This window comes from Ascaphus truei, chromosome 7, assembly GCF_040206685.1.
Source record: "Ascaphus truei isolate aAscTru1 chromosome 7, aAscTru1.hap1, whole genome shotgun sequence".
Classification (NCBI taxonomy): domain Eukaryota; kingdom Metazoa; phylum Chordata; class Amphibia; order Anura; family Ascaphidae; genus Ascaphus; species Ascaphus truei.
The window spans coordinates 109,772,344-109,787,343 of NC_134489.1; the positions used below are offsets into that span (position 1 = coordinate 109,772,344).

The 15,000-nt window shown below is 54.5% G+C and overlaps 1 protein-coding gene across 1 annotated transcript in view; it reads right to left on the reverse strand.

Moving 5' to 3' along the window:
- Window positions 1-15,000, reverse strand: part of MYLK (myosin light chain kinase) — a 375,829-nt gene that overhangs the window by 360,364 nt on the left and 465 nt on the right. Inside the window, exon 1 of the mRNA XM_075609890.1 lies at window positions 14,876-15,000. This exon is cut by the window's right edge and continues 465 nt beyond it. The gene's annotated coding sequence lies outside the window, so the exon portion shown is untranslated. The remainder of the gene's footprint in view (window positions 1-14,875) is intronic.

Consider the following 15,000-nt stretch of genomic DNA (forward strand, 5'->3'; position numbering starts at 1 on the left):
GAGGAGGGGGGGAAGGGTGAGAGGAGGGGGGGAAGGGTGAGAAGAGGGGGGGAAGGGTGAGAGGAGAGAGGGAAGGGTGAGAGGAGGCGGGGGAAGGGTGAGAGGAGGGGGGGGAAGGGTGAGAGGAGGGGGGGAAGGGTGAGAGGAGGGGGGGAAGGGTGAGAGGAGGGAGGGGAAGGGTGAGAGGAGCAGGGGAAGGGTGAGAGGAGGGGGGAAGGGTGAGAGGAGGGGGGGGAAGGGTGAGAGGAGGGGGGGGAAGGGTGAGAGGAGGGGGGGAAGGGCGAGAGGAGGGGGGGAAGGGCGAGAGGAGGGGGGGGAAGGGTGAGAGGAAGGGGGGGAGGGTGAGAGGAAGGGGGGAAGGGTGAGAGGAGGGAGGGAGAGGGGGGGAAGGGTGAGAGGAGGGGGGAAGTTGAGAGGAGGGGGGAAAGTGAGAGGAGAGGGGGAAGGGTGAGAGGAGGGAAGGGTGAGAGGAGGGGGGGAGGATGAGAGGAGAGGGGGGAAGGGTGAGAGGAGGGGGAGAAGGGTGAGAGGAGGGATTGGAAGGGTGAGAGGAGGGGGGGAAGGGTGAGAGGAGGGGGGAAGGGTGAGAGGAGGGGGGGAGGGTGAGAGGAAGGGGGGAAGGGTGAGAGAGGGGGGAAGGGTGAGAGGGGGGGAGAGTGAGAGGAGGGGGGGGGAAGAGTGAGAGGAGGGGAGAGGGAGAGAGGAAGGGGGGGAGGGTGAGAGGAAGGGGGGAGGGTGAGAGGAAGGGGGGAGGGGGAGAGGAAGGGGGGAGGGGGAGAGGAGGGGGGGAGGGGGAGAGGAAGGTGAGAGGAAGGGGGGAGGGGGAGAGGAAGGGGGGGAGGGGGAGAGGAAGGGGGAGGGTGGGAGAAAGGGGGGAGGGTGAGAGAAAGGGGGGAGGGTGAGAGGAAGGGGGGGGAAGGGTGAGAGGAAGGGGGGAAGGGTGAGAGGAAGGGGGGAAGGGTGAGAGGAGGGGGGAAGGGTGAGAGGAGGGGGGAAGGGTGAGAGGAGGGGGGAAGGGTGAGAGGAGGGGGGGAAGGGTGAGAGGAGGGGGGGGGAAGGGTGAGGAGGGGGGGGGGAAGGGTGAGCGGAGGGGGGGAAGGATGAGAGGAGTGGGGGGAGGGTGAGAGGAGGGGGAAGGGTGAGAGGAGGGGGGGAAGGGTGAGAGGAGGGGGGGAAGGGTGAGAGGAGGGGGGGAAGGGTGAGAGGAGGGGGGAAGGGCGAGAGGAGGGGGGGAAGGGTGAGAGGAGGGGGGGAAGGGTGAGAGGAGGGGGGGAAGGGCGAGAGGAGGGGGGGAAGGGTGAGAGGAGGGGGGAGGGAGAGAGGAAGGGGGGGAGGGTGAGAGGAAGGGGGGGAGGGTGAGAGGAAGGGGGGGAGGGGTGAGAGGAGGGGGGAAGGGCGAGAGGAGGGGAGGAAGGGTGAGAGGAGGGGGGGAAGGGCGAGAGGAGGGGGGGAAGGGTGAGAGGAGGGGGGAGGGAGAGAGGAAGGGGGGGAGGGTGAGAGGAAGGGGGGGAGGGTGAGAGGAAGGGGGGGAGGGTGAGAGGAAGGGGGGGAGGGTGAGAGGAAGGGGGGGAGGGTGAGAGGAAGGGGGGGAGGGTGAGAGGAAGGGGGGAGGGTGAGAGGAAGGGGGGAGGGTGAGAGGAAGGGGGGGGAGGGGGAGAGGAAGGGGGGGAGGGGGAGAGGAAGGGGGAGGGTGGGAGAAAGGGGGGAGGGTGAGAGGAAGGTGGGGTGAAAGGAAGGGGGGGAAGGGTGAGAGGAAGGGGGGAAGGGTGAGAGGAGGAGGGAAGGGTGAGAGGAGGGGGGAAGGGTGAGAGGAGGGGGGGGAAGGGTGAGAGAGGGGGGGGAAGGGTGAGAGGAGGGGGGGAAGGGTGAGAGGAGGGGGGGAAGGGTGAGAGGAGGGGGGGAAGGGTGAGAGGAGGGGGGGGAAGGGTGAGCGGAGGGGGGGAAGGATCAGAGGAGTGGGGGGAGGGTGAGAGGAGGGGGGAAGGGTGAAAGGAGGAGGGGGAAGGGTGAAAGGAGGAGGGGAAAGGGTGAGAGGAGGGAATGGTGAGAGAGGGGGAGAGTGAGAGGAGGGGAGGGAAGAGTGAGAGGAGGGGGGAGAGAGAGAGGAAGGGGGGAAGGGTGAGAGGAGGGGGGAGAAGGGTGAGAGGAAGGGGGAGAAGGGTGAGAGGAAGGGGGAGAAGGGTGAGAGGAAGGGGGGAAGGGTGAGAGGAAGGGGCGAAGGGTGAGAGGAAGGGGGGAAGGGTGAGAGGAAGGGGGGGAAGGGTGAGAGGAGGGGGAGGGAAGGGTGAGAGGAGGGGGAGGGAAGGGTGAGAGGAGGGGGGAGAAAGGGTGAGAGGCGGGGGGAGAAAGGGTGAGAGGAGGGGGGAAGTGTGAGAGGAGGCGGGGAAGGGTGAGAGGAGGGGGAGAGAGTAAAGGGGGAAAGGTGAGAAGCGGTCAGGGAAGGGTTAGAGGAGGGGGAAGGGTTAGAGGTAGGGTTGCCCGGTGTCCGGTATGGAACGGGACAGGCTGGTATTTGGTTCCCCTGTCCCGGACATGGGATAGAGCAGGGCTGCTGCTGCTAGGGGGCTGGGCAGCTTCTGATTGGTTGCTGCTGTGTAATTCAGCCAATCAGGAGGTGGCAGGAGCCTGGGGGTGGGGCCAAAGAGCGGAGGAAAAGCATGCAGCAGAGAGAGGTGAGGCTGTGTGTGTGTGTGTGTGTGTGTGTGTGTGTGTGTGTGTGTGTGTGTGTGTGTGTGTGTGTGTGTGTGTGTGTGTGTGTGTGTGTGTCCTGCCTGTGTGTGTCTCTGTGTGTGTGTCTGTGTGTGTGTGTGTCTGTCTGTGTGTGTGTGTGTGTGTGTCTGTGTCTGTCTCAGTGTGTGTGTGTGTGTGTGTGTGTGTGTGTGTGTGTGTCTGTCTCAGTGTGTGTGTGTGTGTGTGTGTGTGTGTGTGTGTCTCAGTGTCCTGCCTGTGTGTGTGTGTGTCTCAGTGTCCTGCCTGTGTGTGTGTGTGTGTGTGTGTCTCAGTGTGTGTGTCTCAGTGTCCTGCCTGTGTGTGTGTGTGTGTGTGTGTGTGTGTCTCAGTGTCCTGCCTGTGTGTGTGTGTCTCAGTGTGTGTGTCTCAGTGTCCTGCCTGTGTGTGTGTGTGTGTGTGTGTGTGTGTGTGTGTGTGTGTGTGTCTCAGTGTCCTGCCTGTGTGTGTGTGTGTCTCAGTGTCCTGCCTGTGTGTGTGTGTGTCTCAGTGTCCTGCCTGTGTGTGTCTGTGTGTCTCAGTGTCCTGCCTGTGTGTGTGTGTGTCTCAGTGTCCTGCCTGTGTGTGTCTGTGTGTCTCAGTGTCCTGCCTGTGTGTGTGTCTGTGTCTCAGTATGTGCGTGTCTGTGTCCTGCGTGTGTGTGTGTGTGTCCTGCCTGTGTGTGTCTCAGTGTGTGTGTCCTGCCTCCTGCCTGTGTGTGTCTTAGTGTCCTGCCTGTGTGTGTCTGTCTATCTGTGTCGTGTGTGTGTGTGTGTGTGTGTGTCTCAGTGTGTGAGTGTATGTGTGTGTCTCAGTGTCCTGCCTGTGTGTGTGTGTCTGTGTCCTACCTGTGTGTGTGTGTGTATCTGAGTGTATGTGTGTGTCTGTCTTTCTGTCTGTGTCCTGTGTCCTGCCTGTATATGTGTGTGTCTCAGTGTGTGAGTGTGTGAATGTCTCAGTGCATGTGTGTGTGTGTGTGTGTGGTGACAGTACATACAGTACTGGCCACTTTGTTTAATTGCTCACTCCCCTTACTTTTCTTTCACTATACTAAGTCTTCCCATTTTCAAGATCTATTAAAAATAACCACTATTGTAAATTCTCTGAAACGCTCCATAACTCAGCCCTCATCACAGCAGCATTGCAATCTCTGCAGCACCTTCTTACTTACTGATCATCACCGCAGCATTGCAATCTCTGCAGCACCCTTACTTACTGATCATCACAGCAGCATTGCAATCTCTGCAGCACCCTTACTTACTGATCATCACCGCAGCATTGCAATCTCTGCAGCACCCTTACTTACTGATCATCACAGCAGCATTGCAATCTCTGCAGCACCCTTACTTACTGATCATCACAGCAGCATTGCAATCTCTGCAGCACCCTTACTTACTGATCATCACAGCAGCATTGCAATCTCTGCAGCACCCTTACTTACTGATCTCAGCCCTCATCCCAGCAGCATTGCAATCTCTGCAGCACCTTCTTACTTACAGATCATCCCCAAGAAGGCAGAGCAGGTTACTTATTCACTGGCATGATTCAACATGCAATTTAAAGCTGGATTTTGAAGTCTAAATTTGAAAGCTACTGTACTGATAATGACAGGGAGGGGGGAGGGGGGGTGAGCGGATGAAGGGATGGGGGTTAACAGAGGATGAAGGGAGGAGGGGTGAGAGGATGAAGGGAGGGGGGGGGGGAGAGAGGATGAAGGGAGGGGGTATGAGAGGATGGGGGAATGAGAGAGGATGAAGGGAGGGGTTAGAGGACAAGGGGGGGTAGGAGGGTGAGAGGACAAGGGGGGAGAGAGAGAGGATGAGGAGGGGTGCAGTATTGCTCGCCATGTACAGTATGACTGCAGGTCAATTATATATAAATGATCTGACCTTTACGTCATTTGTTCTAAATTTCGCTCCAAGCATTCACCAATTTGCAAAGATTTGCACTATTTCATATTCTATTTCCTAAAACAATCCTCGGAAGGGCGCCCCCTCCCACTCCCACCCATTCCCTCCCACTCTCACCCATTCCCTCCCACTCTCACCCATTCCCTCCCACTCCCACCCATTCCCTCCCACTCCCACCCATTCCCTCCCACTCCCACCCACTCCCACCCATTCCCACCCACTCCCTCCCACTCATTCCCTCCCAAGACTCCTCCCCAGAACAGTCAGGAAAATGGAAAGTATTGCTAAATCGCGCCTCGCACCGCATGTTTCTCTCAAATTAATGTTGCTGTGAAAGTGGCGGCATTTTTGGCAACTTCCACAAGATTTAGCACTTTTTGCCTAATATTTCACATTATTTCTCGATTTTGGCCCAAAAGGCTGAGAACAGTCCTGGGCCCCAGGAAATCAGTGTCCTGTCTGTGTGTGTGTCTCAGTGTGCTGCCTGTGTGTGTGTGTCTCAGTGTGCTGCCTGTGTGTGTGTGTCTCAGTGTCCTGCCTGTGTGTGTGTGTCTCAGTGTGCTGCCTGTGTGTCTCAGTGTGCTGCCTGTGTGTGTGTGTCTCAGTGTGCTGCCTGTGTGTGTGTCTCAGTGTGCTGCCTGTGTGTGTGTCTCAGTGTGCTGCCTGTGTGTGTGTGTCTCAGTGTGCTGCCTGTGTGTGTGTCTCAGTGTCCTGCCTGTGTGTGTGCGTCTCAGTGTCCTGCCTGTGTGTGTCTCAGTGTCCTGCCTGTGTGTGTGTGTCTCAGTGTCCTGCCTGTGTGTGTGTGTCTCAGTGTGCTGCCTGTGTGTGTGTGTCTCAGGGTCCTGTGTGTGTGTGTGTCTCAGTGTCCTGCCTGTGTGTGTGTCTCAGTGTCCTGCCTGTGTGTGTGCATCTCAGTGTCCTGCCTGTGTGTGTGTGTGTCTCAGTGTCCTGTGTGTGTGTGTGTGTCTCAGGGTCCTGTGTGTGTGTGTGTCTCAGTGTCCTGCCTGTGTGTGTCTCAGTGTCCTGCGTGTGTGTGTGTGTGTGTGTGTGTCTCAGTGTCCTGCCTGTGTGTGTCTCAGTGTCCTGCCTGTGTGTGTGCGTCTCAGTGTCCTGCCTGTGTGTGTGTCTCAGTGTCCTGCGCGTGTGTGTGTGTGTGTGTGTGTGTGTGTGTGTGTGTGTGTGTAGGCTGTCCCAGGAAATCAGGCTGCGGCCCTGCTCCTGGGAAATACAGCCGCGCGTCTTGGAAGGAACTTTCATTTAGACAAATATATACAAATAAAATTTAGAGATGACATCTAAAGTAATATCATCAGAGACGGCATTCCCACAGGCGGCAATCCCACAGGCGGCAATCCCACAGGCGGCATTCCCACAGGCGGCATTCCCACAGGCGGCAATCCCACAGGCGGCAATCCCACAGGCGGCAATCCCACAGGCGGCAATCCCACAGGCGGCATTCCCACAGGCGGCAATCCCACAGGCGGCAATCCCACAGGCGGCAATCCCACAGGCGGGATTCCCACAGGCGGCAATCCCACAGGCGGCAATCCCACAGGCGGCAATCCCACAGGCGGCAATCCCACAGGCGGCGTGCCCACAGGCGGCAATCCCACAGGCGGCAATCCCACAGGCGGCATTCCCACAGGCGGCGTGCCCACAGGCGGCAATCCCACAGGCGGCATTCCCACAGGCGGCGTGCCCACAGGCGGCAATCCCACAGGCGGCATTCCCACAGGCGGCGTGCCCACAGGCGGCAATCCCACAGGCGGCGTGCCCACAGGCGGCATTCCCACAGGTGGCAATCCCACAGGCGACGTGCCCACAGGCGGCAATCCTATGGCATTATCAGTGACTTTTCTAATTTAACAAGAATCTACAGTCACTTAGTATGTGGCCGCTCCGGCAGTGAAGAGGTTACGTCTGGCGTGACCCATCATTTCAGCAAACCGGCTAATTTCCCTTCTCACATCCGCAGTCTTTGTTTATCAGACACAGAACACATTCCTGTAATTAGAGCGAAGCCTGAGTACTTCTTATCAACGTGACGCAGACACAGGACGGCCATCAGCTCTGCTGACCGGTCATCATGTGCAGGCCGCGATCACAGACTCATCTGAAACCTTGTGGTCGCGAGTAAAAGTCAGAGGACAGGCCGAAGACAGGCAGAGGACAGGCCGAGCACAGGCAGAGGACAGGCCGAGCACAGGCAGAGGACAGGCCGAGCACAGGCAGAGGACAGGCCGAGCACAGGCCGAGGACAGGCCGAGGACAGGCAGAGGACAGGCCGAGCACAGGCCGAGGACAGGCCGAGCACAGGCAGAGGACAGGCCGAGGACAGGCCGAGCACAGGCAGAGGACAGGCCAAGCACAGGCAGAGGACAGGCCGAGCACAGGCAGAGGACAGGCCGAGCACAGGCAGAGGACAGGCCGAGCACAGGCAGAGGACAGGCCGAGGACAGGCCGAGCACAGGCAGAGGACAGGCCGAGCACAGGCAGAGGACAGGCCGAGCACAGGCAGAGGACAGGCCGAGCACAGGCAGAGGACAGGCCGAGCACAGGCAGAGGACAGGCCGAGCACAGGCAGAGGACAGGCCGAGCACAGGCAGAGGACAGGTCGAGCACAGGCAGAGGACAGGCCGAGCACAGGCCGAGCACAGGCAGAGGACAGGCCGAGCACAGGCAGAGGACAGGGCGAGCACAGGGCGAGCACAGGGCGAGCACAGGCCGAGCACAGGCAGAGGACAGGCCGAGGACAGGCCGAGCACAGGCCGAGGACAGGCCGAGCACAGGCAGAGGACAGGCCGAGCACAGGCAGAGGACAGGCCGAGCACAGGCAGAGGACAGGCCGAGCACAGGCAGAGGACAGGTCGAGCACAGGCAGAGGACAGGCCGAGCACAGGCAGAGGACAGGCCGAGCACAGGCAGAGCACAGGCCGAGCACAGGCAGAGGACAGGCCGAGCACAGGCCGAGCACTGGCAGAGCACAGGCCGAGGACAGGCCGAGGACAGGCAGCGATTGTGGACACCCATCCAGTGATGTGTGAGCTTGTATACTGCTCACAAACACCGACTCAGTCAGGGTGTTCCTTGGCCTTTACCGTTAACCCAAAAGTGTATCTGCTTGTTCTCCTCGAGACCCTCACCCCTGCGTGTCACACACGGCACCCCTGTGAGCACGGGACTTGTGTAAGTGACACAGAGCTATTTAACGGACTCGCTTATTTCCACACGTGGTCCCTAAAAAGAGTAATATCTCCCCTCACTCCGCCACAGTATACCCCCATGTCGCTGCCGCCAGGATCTTACCACGAGGGGTCCTCGGCCCCCTGTTTACTAGGAAAACATATGTCATTTAATCACACAAAGACCTATTGTAGCAAAATGTGCCCGAAAATGCAGTTACGCTCTTCAAAATGTGCGCAGTTCAATTAGGGCCCAAAGACAGCACTTATTACATTTCAGATTTAATATACAAAAGTGGCACAGTCCTTACAGAAAAAATAATGTTACAAGAAACATACAGTTTGATCAAATAAACAGGTTGAGAAGAGAGAATCTGAATACGTTAAGATCAGATCCCTCCACACGGTCATGGATTTGTTAATAAGAGAATTCACTGGTCTTGTTGGCATCAAACACTCTGCTGAATTCTAGAGTCATATCCCAAATGCATTTTGTTTTAATGTTAAAAACCCCGGCAATTGAAACTGAATGAGTCCAAATGCAAGCCCTAAACTCCCTCTCAACAATCGCTAATGATATTTAAGGCTTAGGGAGAGAATTAAAAAATGCGTGATTGTAAAATACCCCATAACCTTCTTTCTATAACCCCTAGGACACCACCTTTGCCCTATCACCCCTAGGACACCACCTTTGCCCTAGCACCCTTAGGACACCACCTTTGCCCTATCACCCCTAGGACATCACCTTTGCTATTGCATTTGTATAATTAAAATACATGTGTGAACACCCATCTTGTTAGGGGCATCTTTAATGTGAAAGGTTATCCGATTTGTAGCATAGGCCAACGGGTCATACCTGGTATTAATTTAATCAGGTGAGCTCCCTTGTCAGAAATACATCTTTCGTGTCCTTGTGAATTCTATCGAATCCCAGATATCGTCCCTTTAGTAACCTTGTACAGATGTGTGTGGCTTCCTGCCCATGCCCTCTTGTTTTACCCATATCACTTGAAGAATTCCGTTTAATGCGACACAAAGATCTTCTCGTTATTGCCATTGTCAACAAGAGTTGTGGGTCTCGGGTTTTAATGTCCCCACAATCCCAGACCTGTTTTAATCTTAGATAATCCTCCACTTTTAGACAGACACAGAAAACAGGCCGGGTCGTTCTGGCCTGACCCCAATAAAACATAACCATGTATTTTTAAGATGTAACTTGTACTCCGATTAACCTTTGGTGTGCCGGAGGGGTAGAATGCTGAATATAGATCGGCGCAGAGGGTCGATCGTCACACTGCTTCATTGTCACACCCTGCGGCCGTGTAACTTTTAGCTTCCTATTTATTAGAACATGGACTCCCTAGAGCTTTTGTCTGATGTTTTACACAGCCAAGCCTGGGACAAGGAAGTGTAGAATGAGTGGACCAACTCAGAGACAGCTTTTAGTCCCTTTGGACTGCTCAGTTTGAGCTTCCTCACTGATTCTGCCTTAGTCAAGATGTTCATTTTTAACCATACGTAGGTTACTGCGATGTCCTTTACCTCCTGACTATTTTGGGAAGATGCTGCTGTAGAAACTGCCATATAACTCAGCCCGAGGCTTCAGCCTGCTGTCCCCAGTCATGGGGTGAGCCTCACGCATGCGTTTCTTATAGGGCGACCATATTTGCCCCGGCAAAAAAATAACAAATTGTTGCGCATGAGCAGACGTGAGTGCCAACTGCGCATGCGCGAATACGAGCATTGACTGCGCATGTGCGAATGGCGAGCACTGACTGCGCATGTGCGAATAGCGAGCACTGACTGCGCATGTGCGAATGGCGAGCACTGACTGCGCATGTGCGAATAGCTAGCACTGACTGCGCATGTGCGAATAGCGAGCACTGACTGCGCATGCGTGAATGGCAAGCACTGACTGCGCATGTGCGAATAGCGAGCACTGACTGCGCATGTGCGAATAGCGAGCACTGACTGCGCATGTGCGAATAGCGAGCACTGACTGCTCATGTGCGAATGGCAAGCGCTGGCTGCGCATGTGCGAATGGCAAGCGCTGGCTGCGCATGTGCGAATAGCGAGCACTGACTGCTCATGAGCGAATTTGCACAAGCGCTGGCTGCGCATGTGCGAATGGCGAGCACTGACTGCGCATATACGAATGGCAAGCGCTGGCTGCGCATGTGCGAATGGCGAGCACTGACTGTGCATATACGAATGGCAAGCGCTGGCTGCGCATGTGCAAATGGCGAGCACTGACTGCGCATGTACGAATGGCAAGCGCTGGCTGCACATGTGCGAATGGCAAGCGCTGGCAATGGCGAGTGCTGACTGCGCATGTCCGAATGGCAAACGCTGACTGCGCATACGCGACTGCTGACTGCGCATGCGCGAATGGCGAGTGCTGACTGCGCATGCGCGAATGGTGAGCGCTGCCTGTGTGAATGGCGAGCTCTGCATGCGCGAATGGTGAGCACTGACTGCGCATGTGGGGATGGCGAGCACTGACTGCATGTCCGAATGGCGAGCACTGACTGCGCATGTAGGGATGGCGGCCGCTGCCTGTGCATGCGCGAATGGCGAGCGCTGACTGCGCAGGCGGGACTGGCAAGCACTGACTGCGCAGGCGGGAATGGCGAGCACTGACTGCGCAGGCGGGAATGGCGAGCGCTGACTGCGCTTGCAGAAATGGCGAGCACTGACTGCGCAGGCGCGGCCAGCGGAGAGAAAAACCATGACTGTGGCCAGGAAAGTTGGGAACCGGGACAAACGGCAAGTCTGGTCACCCTATTTACGAACCCTTTCACTGCCACAGCGCTCTGCAATGTGTTGCGTCATTGGACACTTTTTTTAACCTTGTGGTAGTTCAAAGATCTAGACCAGGGGCGGCCAAGTCCTCAAGGGCCACCAACAGGACAGGTTTTCCAGAATATCTCTGCTTCAGTACAGGTGGCTCAGAAGACTGAGCCATCTGTGCTGAAGCAGGGATACCATGGAAAACCTGACCTCTTGGTGGCTTGAGGACTGGAGTTGGCCACTTCTGCTTTATACATTTCCACCCCTCTATGTGAATATGGTTATGTGAGAATAAACAGGTGTGGTTTTCACGCAGAATGACACCTGTGGGGAAAGGGTATGTAGCGCACTTTCCCCCACCCCCTGGGAGATATGGCGGCTACTGTGTGTGTGGTGTGTTACCTGTGGCTCACAGGAGGCCTGAACCTCCGCTGCTGGGAGCGTGGGGTGTACCTGCTCCGTCTGGTGACAGTGCCTCCACCTGTGCGGGATCCTATCAGTGTTGGATAACCCCGTGCAGGACACTATGTAAGTAATACACACTGGTGTGGTATAACAAGTTTACTGAACACATACGAAGAGTAATAACAGAACTACTCAGGCCTCACAGGGCCGTACCCACCACACCGTGTCCACACCCCGGTGGGGTTTACCCCAAAGTACTGAGGTGCCCCTGGGCACCCAAACACCCTGGTGTCCACAGTGTCAACCCACCCAAAGTGTGTGTGACAGCGCTGCCCACACCCGTGTGTTTCTGTTGGTGCACTTGTAGATGGGGATACCTGCTCCGGCACCCGGCATCACCGACAGAAGAGAACCGTCTGTCCCATGGCGTCGTTGTCAGTGAAGGTGTCCGTCTCCACGTGGCGTGGTATCCGGAAGGAGTGTCCCACCAGGAAGATAGTCTCTGTGCCTTGCGGTGGTGGTCTGGTCCAAGACCACAGGCCGCAATTGCTGCGCGCATTCTGATGTGTCCCTGACACTAATGGTGCTAAGCGGGGCAGTGTCCCTGTCTAAGGGGCCTGTCCCTATAGCAGCCACAAGCTATGTGGGAGTCGGGGCCTAGCTGGGCCTAACAGGGTGTCTCAGGCCTAGTGCAGGAGCCTCAGGCACCCTGCACATACACACCCTACCCCTTCCTCGTCCCAGCTCCGACTAGCGTGGTCTCCAGCGCGCAAAATGTATCCTCTTTGGTCGCAGGTGAATCCGGCCGCGCAATTGGCTGCTTGCCTGCACCTGACTAACAGCCCTGCGCCTCTGTCACTAAAAGATCCTCTGCGCATGCGCGCGCAACCTCAACATGGCGGTGCCATGCAATGGGAGCCGCCGGGATCCTCCGGTGATGCAGTCACCACTCCACACCTCCCCACAACACTGCCCGCACTTGCTGCCCGCTACAGCCGTAGGTAAGGGCTTACAGGGGGACAGGGGGACCCCGGCTATAGGTACAAAGGAGGATAAGGGATAGGGGAAATGAGGGGAGGGAAAACAAAGGGGGGGATGTGGAAAGGGGGGAGGAAGGCAAAAAATGGAGGGTGTACAAATAAAAGGCAAATAGAGGGGGGCAACATTTCAGGGATAGACCCCTTTTTCTGGCCCGTTCCCTACGATCTGTGAGACCACAGGTACTTCCCTCTCTCCTAACCTCCAAAAATGTAAGATTAAAGGAACAAGTGCAACCACCAGGCCCTCTATGGGAGTGAGCCCAAGCTTACCAAAATGGGTCTAGAAATAGCATTAGCCCTGGTTAGGACACTAGGGGGTCTAAATGGACAAAGTCTGGCTTCCAAATGCAGAGTCCGGGTAACTCTCTCAGACGCACCAAATCGTGAGCTAGTTACTCTATAGCCGGGACTGGTTTTCTTGCACTAACTTTCCTCGTGTGCTGTTTTCTGACCAGTGTTAGAATCTGGCCGGAAGCTGGTCAGTTATCCGGACTCTGCATTTGGAAGCCAGACTTTGTCCATTTAGACCCCCTAGTGTCCTAACCAGGGCTAATGCTATTTCCAGACCCATTTTGGTAAGCTTTGGCTCACTCCCATAGAGGGCCTGGTGGTTGCACTTGTTCCTTTAATATTGCATTTTTGGAGGTTAGGAGAGAGGGAAGTACCTGTGGTCTCACAGATCGTAGGGAACGGGCCAGAAAAAGGGGTCTATCCCTGAAATGTTGCCCCCCTCTATTTGCCTTTTATTTGTACACCCTCCATTTTTTGCCTTCCCCCCCGCTTTCCACATCCCCCCCTTTGTTTTCCCTCCTCTCATTTCCCCTATCCCTTATCCTCCTTTGTACCCTTTCCCCACAGGTGTCATTCTGCACCGGGGGTAATTATCTCCTTTGTACAATGACTCCCACATCTCCCAAATGTATATCAAATTGCGCCAATATGTTTTCATATTAAAAGTCCTTATTTTTGCTTATTATCAGACTATTCTGTCAGTGAGTGCCGGGAACCAGTTTTTCTGCTAACACCTGTAGTCCGCTTCACCATCCAATGCTGTTAGATTGGAGTTTAGATAATACTGACAAAAGCATCAAAGAGTTTCTCTTCCTCTCCCCAAGGCCTAACCCTTTCAGCCCCTCGGCCGCCGGCCCCATTCTGTTACTGTCTTGTAGTCTTGTTGGAGGGAGGGCAGATTTAAATACTTAGCAGCAATGAATGAATCTCAAACCGTTCCCATTGTAGGAAACACAGGCAGCCCAGCTAGTGACTTTAACAAAGAAGGGATTGTAGTAGCAGACACGATTCACAGGATAACAGCACTTCACATGGTCGTTTCAAAAAGGTACAGAAAGGGGATTTGGGGAATAATCTCTCAGCTGCTAGAATCTGCAATAGATGGGTGTCGCTCATTGCCTGAGTTATAGATTGACATAAATCAGAATATACCTATTAAAATGCTATTTTGGGTCCAGAGGTTGAACATTTGACTTAGACTTTGTGTACATTGGGGTTGGGATGCTGTTGTGACATGTAACATTTGCTTCCTATGTATTCAGTCAACAAAAGGTTTATAAATGACACCCTTCTAGTCCTAGTGACATACTTCACTGTGAAATCCTTTCCGTTTTGGACATATATTGGGGTCCAAACTTGATGTTTGCTGCAAGGTAACAGTGTCCAACACCAAACACTCAGATATATGTTATCTGTACAGGATCAAAGACTTCTCTGCCACAGTAACACTGCACATTCCCCCAGCTATCTTGCAACATTAGAATATTATATACAGTGTAACACTGCACATTCCCCCAGCTATCTTGCAACATTAGAATATTATATACAGTGTAACACTGCACATTCCCCCAGCTATCTTGCAACATTAGAATATTATATACAGTGTAACACTGCACATTCCCCCAGCTATCTTGCAACATTAGAATATTATATACAGTGTAACACTGCACATTCCCCCAGCTATCTTGCAACATTAGAATATTATATACAGTGTAACACTGCACATTCCCCCAGCTATCTTGCAACATTAGAATACTATATACAGTAAGTGGTAAGTATGAATGCAGTGAATGTCCCAGCTATAATTTCCTGCCCATGCAGCTGCAAATACCAAGCGCTCACAGCTAGCTCTGCATATACAGACTTGGGTTAGAGCTCAGCAGATGGGAACACCATGAGCATCACTGGTACAGGGGTACACTAGAAAAACATATATATATATTTACAGGCAAAGGGCAGTTTCAAGAGCAGGGAAAATAAAACATGACAGACGTCTAGAAAATCCAAATGAGCACAATAGAAACAATAGCAAGATCCACATATAAAACATGGAACAAGTCCTGAGTGTAATGATCAAAATGCAAGATTAACTCGGAAAATGCAAGAGAACTTCAGGCACAACGAAAAGAAAGATAAGCCGGCTGCACATCGGGTAAAACAAGGAGAATACAAGATCAGCTCATAGATAAAATGCATAGAACATTCCACAGGCACGAGGAAGCAAGTCAGAACTGGGACATACAATGAGAGGACCCTATATACCAGGAATTCGTGCCATGGGAGGACCCCATACACCAGGAATCCATACAATGAGAGGACCCTATACGCCAGGAATCCATACAATGAGAGGACCCCATACACCAGGAATCCATACAATGAGAAGACCCTATACACCAGGAATCCATACAATGAGAAGACCCTATACACCAGGAATCCATACAATGAGAAGACCCTATACACCAGGAATACATACAGCAGACATTCATCAAGTACATTGATCAGGGAGCCAGAGGGATTCTTCCCCTATAACAATATGAAAGTGTAACTTACTTGGACCTGAGCAGCCACCAGCCAGTCCTGATAATCCTCTCCTCTGGTCTCTACAGATCCTGCTCCATCCTGACTGCGGGTCTCTGGAGCATGTCCTGGCTCCCGAGCTGTGCTGCTGCTCTGTG